Below are 12,119 nucleotides of genomic sequence, written 5' to 3'. Positions count from 1 at the left end.
CACTGTTTGTGGACATGATATATTGAGAGCCATGGATTTCCCATAATTAATTTTAAAATTCGAAACAAACCCAAAGTCCTCAAATACATTCAGCAGCCTGGGCAAGGCCTCCTTAGGGTTTGATGTCATGACTAAAAGGTCATCCGCGAATGCTGCAGCAACGTGAGTACAGGTACCGATACGTAGACCCTCAATCTCTGGGTACAACCGAATTTTACAAAGTAGGGTCTCCATCACCAGAACGAACAACGCAGGAGATAAGGGGCACCCCTGCCTCGTCCCATTAGTGATGCGAAATGGCGGCGATAGTGTACCATTCACTTTGACCATGGCAGAGGGGGCCGAGTATAACGTATAGATAGCTTTAATAAATTGGTCCGGTAAACCGAACCTCGACAGGGCCTCGGCCATAAAGTGCCAGCTGACCCTGTCGAAGGCCTTTTCCGCGTCCGTGCTCACCAACACCAAGGGCTTAGCTGATCGTTTGGCCCAGTTTACAAGATGAAGAAGCCTTATAGTGTTCTCAGACCCCTGTCTGCCATGGACAAAACCCACCTGGTCCTCATGGACGATGTCGGGCAACACATCCTGGAGCCTAGTAGCCAAGATCTTCGCCCACCACTTCACATCACAATTAAGTAAAGAGATCGGCCTGTAGTTGCTGCAGCATGTCGGATCCTTATTCTCCTTATGCAGGATCGTAATATGCGCCATCAAGGAGTGTGGAGCCAAAGAGCCCCCAGTGAGGAGGTGGTTGCACAGGTCCCTAAAACGAGGAATTAAAACATCTTTAAAGGACTTAAAGTAAGCAATAGAAAACCCATCCGGACCTGGGCTCTTGCCCGAGGGGATGGACATGAGAACCTTATGAATCTCTGAGTCGGTGACTGGCCTAGTCAGCTGAGATGCCTTAAGAGAGGATATGGAGGGGAGGATCTAAATTCTGTAGGAATTTATTAGTGGCTTCAGAAATATCAGTAGCAGCAGCGCCCTCTGGGGGGGGCAGATTGTAGAGCGCCTCATAGAAAGTACAGAAGGCCTTAGCTATATCTGGGGTAGATTTATGTACTTTGCCTTTGGGGTCCTTAATAGAGGAAACAAAGGAGTCAGAGAACTGCTTCTTAGCAATCGCCGACATCAGTCTGTTTCCTCTATCCCCATGTGCATAGGCTTTAAATCGGGAGCGTAAGATCAGCTTTGCAGAGGTGACATTTAAAAGATTTTTCAAATGTACTCTAGCCTCAGTGAGTTCCGCCAGAATGGCCTTAGCCTGAGATTCCTTGTGAGAGGACTCAAGGCGAGCAATTTTCGCAAGTAAAGTATCTAAAGCCTGTGTCCTTCGCTTTTTACATAAGCCCCTAACGCTATCAGTTCCCCCTGTATAACTACCTTATGTGTCTCCCATAGAGTGGAAGGGGAAGGAGGTGACTCCGTTGTGTCATTGAGCACAAAAAACTCAGAGAGCGAGGCCCTGATTTTGCGAGCGTGGGTAGGATCCAAAATCAGGGTGTCGTTCAGACGCCAGATGCGTTCTTTCCTCTTTGATCCGGACAGGGAGAAATTAATGATAACAGGCGCATGGTCGGACAATGTGATACTACCAATCCGGGCCTCAGAGACATTGCGTATATGTGAGTCAGACAGGAACAGATAATCTAACCTATGGAATGACATCTTAGCATGTGAATAAAAGGTATAATCACGGCCATTAGGGTTCATAGTACGCCAAACATCAAGGACCTTCAATTTCCGTAGGGAAGATTTAAGCCTTCTCAAGAGCCTGTAGGACACAGACGGTCTCCCCAACGATGTGTCAACAGCTGGTTCTAGAGCCACATTGAAGTCGCCCCCCTAGAACCAACAGCCCATCAGTGAATGCTGATAAGGAGGCAAGGGTCTGAACGAGCCATGGTACTTGGCCTCTATTAGGCGCATAGAGATTGGCGAACTGTAACCGGCGAGTCACCAATTACACCTTTTACAAAAATGTACCTGCCCTCAGGATCTGCTGAAGTAGCTGCATGCTTAAAGGGGAGGTTTTTGTGTATAGCTATACTAACTCCTCTACTAGCGGAATCATGTGTACTATGAAACCACTGAACAAACCTCCTAGGAGGAAGCCGAGGGATTTTATTCGTTCTAAAATGCGTCTCCTGGAGGAAGACCACCGAGACCTTATCCTTCAGCAGAAGGGATATGGTGTGAGACCTTTTGCATGGCTCGTTCAGCCCGTGCGCATTCAAGGAGGCGACTACAATTGATGACATGACAAAATCCGTATTAGGCAGAGAAAGCACAAATTACCCATGGAAATGTCTAACAGAGTATAGCAAATATGAGCAGAGAGAGGGAGGGAGGGAAAGGGAAAACATGTAAAATAAAATAAATTAAGAGAAATAACCAACAACATAGTGGGCTGGTAAAAAACCAGCTCAGATGCAACATACATCTAAAAGAAAGGTAGGTGTTCACCTATCACCATCCAAGACAGGGTTGGAGTGGCGAGGGGGCAAGTGAAACACCTCTAGGTCTACTACAAAAACAGAGACCAAAAAAAAAAAAAAAAAGAAAATACTTCCAGCTCCAGAAACGATCCGGCCATTCCCCTGCAGTTGGGGAGAGAGAAAAATGCAGAGTCCCAAAACATGAGAAAAGAGTCCCGATTAAAACGTGACTTGTTGTAAAAAACATTAGGCCCAAAAAACGTAATACTTTGTGAAAAGCAAAACGAACCAGAGAAAGGCCTTAGCCTTCCATGTAAACAATAGGCTGTGAAGCCGGGAGACAGTCATCTCTCACATAGGAACAAAAGGCGAGGCACGGTGTCGGCAGCCCTTGCTAACAGGCAAAAATAATCAACGGCACCTTGTTCTGGGCTCAAGTGAGGGCCCTGTCCATCTTGTTGCGACCCATGCGATCCGACTTGCTTGCGGATGCCGTCTGCCAAGGAGACACCCACGGCGGGACAGGTAAGGGGCCATCTTGGTCGGCTGGTAGCCACGAGGGAATCTCCACCGGAGGGACATCCAGGGACCTCCAAACTGATTCCAGGTCCGCAGATGACCGTACTGTAAGCAGCTTTCCATTCCTAGAGACAGCCAGTCCAAACGGATAAAGCCACCGGAACGGAGTCGACGTCTTCCTAAGAACTTCAAGGCGAGGCTTGAATAGGCGCCGCTTAGCCAGGGTGGAATGGCGCCAGATCCTGGAACATCTGTATCTGCGCGTTTTCGTACTCCAGCACCTCCATCTCACGTTGCCTTTTTAAGAGTGCTGCGGTATCTATATAGCTCAATAGGCCGCAAATCACGTCACGTGGTGGCTCTTGTGGTTTAGGCCTAGGGACGCAGCGCCCTGTGTATGCGTTCCACCACGATTCCTTCCGCTCTGTCTGGCCCCAGCATGGTGGAGAACAGCTCACGCGCCACAGTCGGTAAGGCCTCTGCTGCTATCGACTCAGGAAGGCCGCGTATGCGTATGTTGCGCCGGCGACTCCGGTTCTCCTGGTCCTCAAGTTTCAGGAAGGCCTCATTTAGTAGAGCTTTATGGGACGCTAGCACTTCTGACGCTTTACCTTCATAGGTTAAGATGGCGTCCTGCGTACCCTCCAGCGTGACCACTCTCTGGCCTAAGTGCTTCATGTCGTCCTTGATGTCCGCCAAGTCCTGCTTAAGAGGCGTAAGGGCCGATTCAAGGACCCGACGAAGGGTCCGCTCCGACAGAGGCGGATCTCTGGGCCTCCTGTCTGAGGTATCGGAGCCGCTGCCCGCATCGGATAGCTCTCCTGCATCAGAGTCCTGTGCAATAGACGCCGCCATATTGGCGCCTTTCTGTGCGGCAGCTCTCTGCGTTTTTCAGAGAAATTTCTCCATTTCAGGCTGTCTGGAGCGCTGTGGAGTAGACTCTGAACTTCCTCTTGTCTTTTCTTTGCCAGGTTTCCCCATAATCAGGTAAAATCCAAGCTTTTATAGGGTAAATGAGCCGGAATGCTGAAGGAGCTCAAGCTCGTGCGGCCATTCAGCAGCGTGGCTCGGCTCCGCCCCCCTATAATAGTTATATTCTTGTACATAGGAGCTGTATTATAGTAGTTATATTCTTGTACACAGGAGCAGTATTATAGTAGTTATATTCTTGTACATAGGAGCAGTATTATAGTAGTTATATTCTTGTACATAGAAGGCAGTATTATAGTAGTTATATTCTTGTACATAGGAGCAGTATTATAGTAGTTATATTCTTGTACATAGAAGGCAGTATTATGGTGAAAATGTCCAGACAAAAAACAACCAATATTTATTTTGTTATCTTTAAAATCAGCCACATACAGATGTATACAAATGCAGCATCACACTTTTGAGGCCTTTCAGGGTTTAATCAGGGTATCACTCTGAAGGATCTGCAGAGATCCATAGCTCAGGTGGGAAAATATGTCCACCGGACAACTATTAGTTGTGTCCTCCACAAATCTGAACTTTATGGAAGAATGACAAAAAGAAATATATTTTTTAAAGCAAGCCATAAGAAGTCCCATTTGAAGTTTTCCACAAGCCATGTAGAGGATACAGCAAACAAGTGGAAGAAGGTGCTCTTGTCAGATGAGACCAAAGTTTAACTTTTTGGCCTAAATGCAAAATGCTATGTATGGCGGAAAGCTAACACTTCACCCTGAATACACAAATTTTTTTTTTCATCAGGGACAGGAAAGCTGGTCCGAGTTGATGTGAAGATGGGTAAAGTCAAACATAGGGCAATCCTGGAGGAAAACCTGGTAGAGGCTGAAAAAGACTTGAGACTAGGGGGGGAGGTTCATCTTCCAGCAGGACAATGACCCTAAACATCTACCCAGAGCTACAATGGATTGGTTTAGATCAAAGCATATTCATGTGTTAGAATGGCCCAGTCAAAGTCTAGACCTCAAGCTAATTGAGACTTGAAAAATGCTGTTCATGGATGCTCTCCATCCAATGTGACTGAGCACGAGCTATTTTGCATAGAATGGGTGAAAATTTCAGCCTCTAGATGTGCAACGCTGGTGGAGACCTACCCCAAAAGACTTGCAGCTGCAATTGCAGCGAAAGGTGATCCTACAAAGTATTGACTCGAGGGGCTGAATACAAATGCACACCACACTTTCCAGATACGTATGGAACACTGTTACATTATTTCCTTGTACTCATTCTACTGTGTTATCACATGTAGGGGCAGTATTATCTTAGAGGCATGCATACCTTTTAGTACGAGTCTTAGGACCCCTACAAGCAGAGAATTGTTAGCGTGTTGAGGGATGTCTGATGCCTATATTGCTATTTCTCTAACTTAGATACAGTGACTCACCATAAAGTATTAAACAAGATAGGCTTAGATACATTGGCTTAGCACAGTATCACAAATGATAGATACAGAGGCTCAGCCAACAGTAACAGACATCATAGACTTAGACTCAAATGACCTGCTAAATGCTGTCCCTGGTGACGATTTCTTATGGCAGCCATCTAGGAGGTTTATCTCACCTGGATCCGTGACCTGTTTATTGTCTCATGTTGTGAGTCACCTGGCATCCATCTCCGGTATGTTACCATAGTAGAGTCCACACTAGACATAGGAATGTATGAGATTGTGTGTCATGAGGTGAGACCTGAAAGTGAAGACTGAGACACGTGCTGCCTCATGCCTCCTGAGGTTTCTGGAAATTGTGTGAATCTAAAATAATATTGTACCAAAGAAGATGTGCAGTGCCCTGATTGTGAACCTCTTAATAACACAGACCTCCAGAGTAATGTGGACTAATATTAAGGATGAGCAAATTTATACCTAACAAACTAGATTAGTTACAAATTTCATAAAAATTATCCTCAAGATGAATCCAAAGTTTTTCTGATGTGTTACGAATGAATCACATAAAACGGCACGTAGCGCCGTTTTACTGTGAAAATTTGGCGGCGAAAAAGCACAAGTGAGGAAGTAGAAGGATTCTCACATTACACTGGGAGAAAGTGGAGAGGTGGGCTTGCCCTGATTGGCGGAGACGCTGACATACAGCCTGGATCAGCCAATCAGGGGGCAGCAGGCAGGAATGTGCTATCACAGCACATAAAAAGTCATAACCACTTACTGTGAGAAAATAGAAGTGGCTGCCAGCTAGCGCAACAAGTGTGTCCTCTTTTCCTAGCCGCCCTTGCAGTAACCAGGCTGCATCCAAGTACAGAACAATGTCCTTGTCATTGTCTTTTACTGCTTAGCCTGCTCAGAGATTCTTCCTACTCCACTTTGTCGTCAGCCATAGATAATGGAACCTGTGGCCATGAAGCAACTCTATATGCCCAGCAATTCATTTGTGCGCAGGTTCAACGTCAAAGTTGCTGGCGGTGCAATCGCTGTCGTACCACCTAATGAAGTCTATTGCCTCTAGGGAGCTGGTGACATGCACTGTGCCTTTCTGGATGATACCTAGCTGACATAATTTCTCCAAAGAAGCTATTCCTGCCTTGCAATTACCACTGTGCAGCAAGGCACGGTGGACACCAGGACTAGCTGTTAGGGGCAGGGACAGTACATGTCTTTCACGGCCCAATGAGTCAATATTTTTTGTAACATGGCAACACCGCAGCAACAAGGCCTGAAGGATTTTCCATTGGTTTTGTTCTCATACCAGCCACTTATTGGACTCCAGACACTTAGCACGTCCTCATCCATGGACATTCTCCCATTCCCAAAAGTATCAGGGCAGAGCATTGCTCACACTTGTTGTTGTCATACTGTGTTATAGCTGATTGGCCTGGGCAAGAGTAGCCACACAACAAACATCCTGCTGGCTGTCTCCCTGCCAACTCCGCCTGGACAAGATGGTCAGCAACAATGGCCACAACATCAAGCCCATGCTGCATTTAGGGGAAATAATATATGCTCCCTTCATGGCTCATGTGATAAACCTTATCATACAGCACTAGTGCTGGCAATGTCCAGGAGACTGTCCTTGCATTGCGGCCAATCTTATGTTGGCGAGGAACGCTCTCCTTGATTTGCAGCAACAGAACAGTTTGCGTTACACCACTTAATCTACAATGTTCCAACTCACTGGAATTTCACTTTGCAGATGTTAGAGAGTCTGTACTAGCAGCATTAATCCATAAATCATGTCATGCACCAGATATCCTCAGTAGGGATCATGTGTTGTTTCGAGGTCAGACAGTGGCAGCTTATAAGAGACACCTGTTGTGTACTGAAGCCATTCAAAGAGGTTACAAAATCAGTAGGGATCACTATGTCATAAACAATTTAATTCCCATTAACTTAGAACAGACGCTCATGCAGCAAGGGATGACAGTGGAAGAAGAAAAGCTTATGCATCTTGCAGTCTGCCCTGAAGCAGTTGGGGATCCACAAGGAGAAGGTCCCTTTGAGAATGAGGGGGAGTCGGAGAATAATAATGAGACAGTGGGGATTGGAGCCAGAAAGAACTGGGTCCATGGAAACGCTGAACAGAATGGACAAGCTGTGCTTGATTTCTTACGTACTAACAGGCGTACCATTCACATAAATGTTATAAAGTACTCTATTACCAGGAAACACTGAGTACGCAGTGTGACAACCTGGGGTCACTTAGCTCTCCAGGTTCACCATCTTCTCCGCTTAGATGGTTGGCACACCTCAAGAAGCCACTCCAAAACTGCAGATTTGGATGCAAACTGGACACAACCACCTTTATTGTCACTTTTACAGCAGTCCAAACATAAATCACAAACACAAATCCTAGGTGGTAGACCCAGATCCTCTCTATCGGGATCTGGGTCTACCACCCAGCTCCCCAAAACACCACTCAGTGCTTACCTCACACAGGGTTAGAGGGCCCAGGCTCCCACAGGCCTTGGCGCAGCCTATTTCTTCCCCAGACTGGGAACCCTGATTGAGGAGCCCAGCCCACCTTTACCTGAGCTCCTCAGCTGGCTGCTACACACAGAGGGAAAACCCTGTTTTCCCAGCCTTTCTTGTTCTCGCCCAGCTTCCTCTGGGTGAGAAACACCATTTTAATTGCCCTCATATGGCTCTGGCAGCTCCACTGCCACAGCAGGTTGCAGCAGATTTTGGCAAGTAGACACCTGAGCCCTCTTGTTTCAGGCCCCTCTCTGCCATTCACACAGTCACCCACTTCCCACTGCCTCTGCCACCACAAGCAGCAGAAGCTGCAGCAGCCAGTTCAGTATGATCAACATGCTGGAGACATTTTTCAATGAGTGGCACGTGAGTGAGGAAAATCAGCAAACACCTCAACACCCCAACACCCAGGTTCAGTCATACATGGACTCTGGCCATTCCCAGGTGCATACCATGTTCCCTAACCCTATGGACTTCTGGGTAGACAGACTGGAACACTGGCCCAAACTGTCCCAGCCTGCAGTGTCTTCTCAAAGTTGGTTTTGGGGAGAAGTGACACCTAAATGGACCAAGTTGTCCCTGGCTAGTGTCCAAAACATCACTCTTATAAAATAAAAATAGTTATGGATCCATGAGAATTTCAACACTATTTCAGCTAAAGCCAATAAATAAATCTAGCAATGCTGACAGTGCCCTTCTTGCTACTGCCGATGTCTGTCTACCTGCCCACCATTATGTTCTGTACCACATGGGAGTTTCTGCTGCTATCATGCCACTGTGTTGTCTGCCTGCCTATCGTGTTTTGTACCGCCGCCAGCATCTCAGTTTCTATTTCTGGCTGCTTATCCCCTACTTCGACTGCCATTACTGCTGCACAGACACCACTACTACTGGTACTACACACATCTACTACCTTGTCTGTTAAATGTTGTACTGCTACTGTTGTCGCTACTATTGCCACCACGTGCCTCTTTTACCCTACCCTTTCCACATCCATACTGTACTGCTGCTGTTCCCAACTAAGAGGGAGAATATTCAAGGCTTGTTCAGAACAAGCCACTCTTTCTTCTGACAATTAACACTTCTGTGTGTTTGCAATTTTGCTGGTATAAATACAAGCAGGCATTTTCCCCCTATTAAGTCTTGGTCCCAATTTTTGGAGGCTTTGGAATATGTAAGAGCAGAACACATGCAACTGTGCAATGTGTTTCTGTTTGTTAACACCATCAGACATGCGTTTACCCACATCTGCTTATGTCAGTGTCACTTGGACATGATTTGGTTTTGCTGTCATTGCGTTCAAGAATTTAGAGAGGGGGATGAAGGAGCGAAAAAACAAAAAGTTGTCAAAACTTAATAAAAAGTGATAACATTGGTGACATGAGTTCGGCCTCATACAGTAATCAGCTTTCTATCTTATATATTGCCCTTTCATTAATGGCACGTGGCCTGTGTTGACATCACGTTCCCTTGATCATTCAATCATAGGATACTTTTTTTATGGGTGTATTGTCTCCTTGGACTGAAACCACTGACAGATAAATGAATGAAATTCCTCAGGCTGTTTAGGTAATTATCTTGGTGCTTAAAAAAATTTGAGAGCGAGCCACTGCAATGACAGGTATAATTAAGAAGGTTATAATTTCATTATGTCAGTTAATTATTTAGTAGCTTGAGATTGTTATTCATGCCACAGATGAGCATATAAATAGTGCAATCGGAGGCTGCACCATGACATCAAGGAGCACCGGACCTCACAGATCCTCTCACTCAGGTACATATAATGATATTACAGAGACTTTACATGAACTTTGTTTCCTTACTGAAATTTTCCACCTATAATGGTTTGCTGGAATTACAGAGCTGTATAATGGCAATTTAGATCCCCAGTCAGTGTGGCAAGGTGTAATAGGATTGCCTCTATTACCCAGGCTGTACACTTTCCTATTAGAACCTGTTCTCCTGTTATAGTGTGGAATAATTCCTCCCGCCTTTTATGCTCAATTGACCTTGAAATGTTGATATGTTCCCCATTAAAAAGAGCAGATCATGGGTGAGATTAAGATTGGCAGAAGTTGTACTTATGGGAGGTACATAGATATGGCCCTCTCTGTTGCATTAGATATTTAGATAGTCAAGCAATTTCCACCTTCATAAATATCTATCAGGGAGGGTTGCAAGTCTTTGGTCTTTGAGGTGGTGAAGGCCGCAAGTCATGTGCCCTATGCTTCTTCCCTATAATCAAGACATAATCAAGGAAGGTTCTTGCAAATAGATGTTTGCCCCATGATCAGCTGATTATTAGACGATGCTTGCCATTTTAAGGTAGACAGTCCTTTTAGGTGAATACCTCTACATCTTCAAACATTCTTTGAGAAAACCTTCAGGCAAACTTTTTATGCATCTTACTCATTTTGAGCTAAAATGTATTATATTTTTTTAATGGTCTTTATTAATGAGTCTTTATAATATCAGAGAGCAGAGATAAGGAGCACATCAGCTCCCCAACTGATGGAAATATTTTAGAGTATCTGGGCTATGTACAGAAAAAAGGGTTCCATATTTGTAATATAGGTCAATTCCCAAAAATATTTTTAGCTAAAAATGAGTACAATACATAATAAACAAATAAATTGCCCCCAAAGGTGTACACAGCCTTTAACTGCTATCCCCCCTTATCTTTCAGATCTATATCAAGATGATTTGTAGCAGAGTTATGGTTTCCACACTTATATTAGGTAAGTGGGTGTAAGATACTGAACTGCATATATAAATATATATATATATATATATATATATATATATATATATATATATATCAGGAATTCAAGCAACTGCCCTAAGTGGGCACTGCTTTTATCTAATCATCCAGCAGTTGTATTACAATCTATTGTGGCTTTTTCTTTAAAGCTGGCCATAAACACGATTTATCTAGAACATGACCATTCAGCTCTGTCAAATAAGTGTTTAATACAAAATAGGTGGAGCATCACAATTTTTGCTCTGCTTATCAAAGGTGAAACAAGGATGCAATATGTGACTAATGTATACTCAGATCCCAGTCATCCACTTCCAGCAGTCCCATGAAATTCACAATTGCCTTCTTTTTGGGCACGTTCATGAGTAGTTAATCTAGCTCATACTCAGTGGATTGAATCACTTTTGAGCCTTTTCTCCAGCCCCTTTTTCAGTGCCCTCACGAGTCTGTGCTTCGACCAGACTCGACAGGACAATAACGCAACAATGAGCCCTTAAAGGTGTTTCCTAAATTTTGTTCTGATATCCGCACCTAGAAAGAGACCCAAAGCACTTACTGGTGAGCTGACGTTTCTTCAAACAGCTGATCTGCGGTAATGCCATTTGAACCCAATAGAGATAACTTATCCGGAGAATAGGTTATTAGTATAAAACACTAGGACAACCCCTTTAATGAAATGGGGCCTCAAAGTCCAGCAAAAGACAATACAATTTGGAGGTGACTTTAGAGCTGATCACTTGCCTTTGGGGGGTTTTGTTATGGGAGCTAAAAAGATTATTTTGGATTCAAAAAATTAAAGTTCCTCTTTCTGTTACAGTATTTTCTGCAATGTTTGTGGAAAACTTGGACGCCATGATCCTTCGGCCAAGTAAGTAGTGCATTATGGTTGGAATAGACATTTTTTTATACCATATAAGAGTGAGAAAGCCAAGAATATTCAAAGAGAAACATGGAATGAAAGGAGGGGCGAACACCCGCTTTTTCTGTTGTGATTTTATAAATTGCAGTATCAGGGATGTCAAAGCCCCCAAATCTATCCTGCTGCCAATGTAATTTTGGTTAAAGGAGTCTGCAGCAGAAGTGCTTGTCTTATTTGTCCTATGGTTGGCCGAGAAGCATCATGTGATTCACTGGAAAATTCTTCAAGCACCATGTACAAGACAGCAAAATAGTGAGACTCAGATCTATCCGTACAAAAATGTATCATAGAAGATGCTCTATGCATTTCCAGATGACCTCTCAACCCCATTATGTTTACTTGATTGATAAAAACATGGTGACAGGTTTTCCATGAAAGGTTTGTCCAGTTTGGACAACCCCCTTCAAAGTAAAGAGGTATCTTGACACAAAGCTGATCCCGAGCCTATTACAACTACAGGTGAAACTCGAAAAATTTGAATGTCGTGCAAAAGTTCATTTATTTCAGTAATGCAACTTAAAATGTGAATATTGTGAAAAGGTTCAATATTCTAGGCTCAAAGTGTCACAC

The sequence above is a fragment of the Bufo gargarizans genome, chromosome 2 (assembly GCF_014858855.1).
Source record: "Bufo gargarizans isolate SCDJY-AF-19 chromosome 2, ASM1485885v1, whole genome shotgun sequence".
In the NCBI taxonomy this organism is placed as follows: domain Eukaryota; kingdom Metazoa; phylum Chordata; class Amphibia; order Anura; family Bufonidae; genus Bufo; species Bufo gargarizans.
This window is presented reverse-complemented; position numbering follows the sequence as displayed.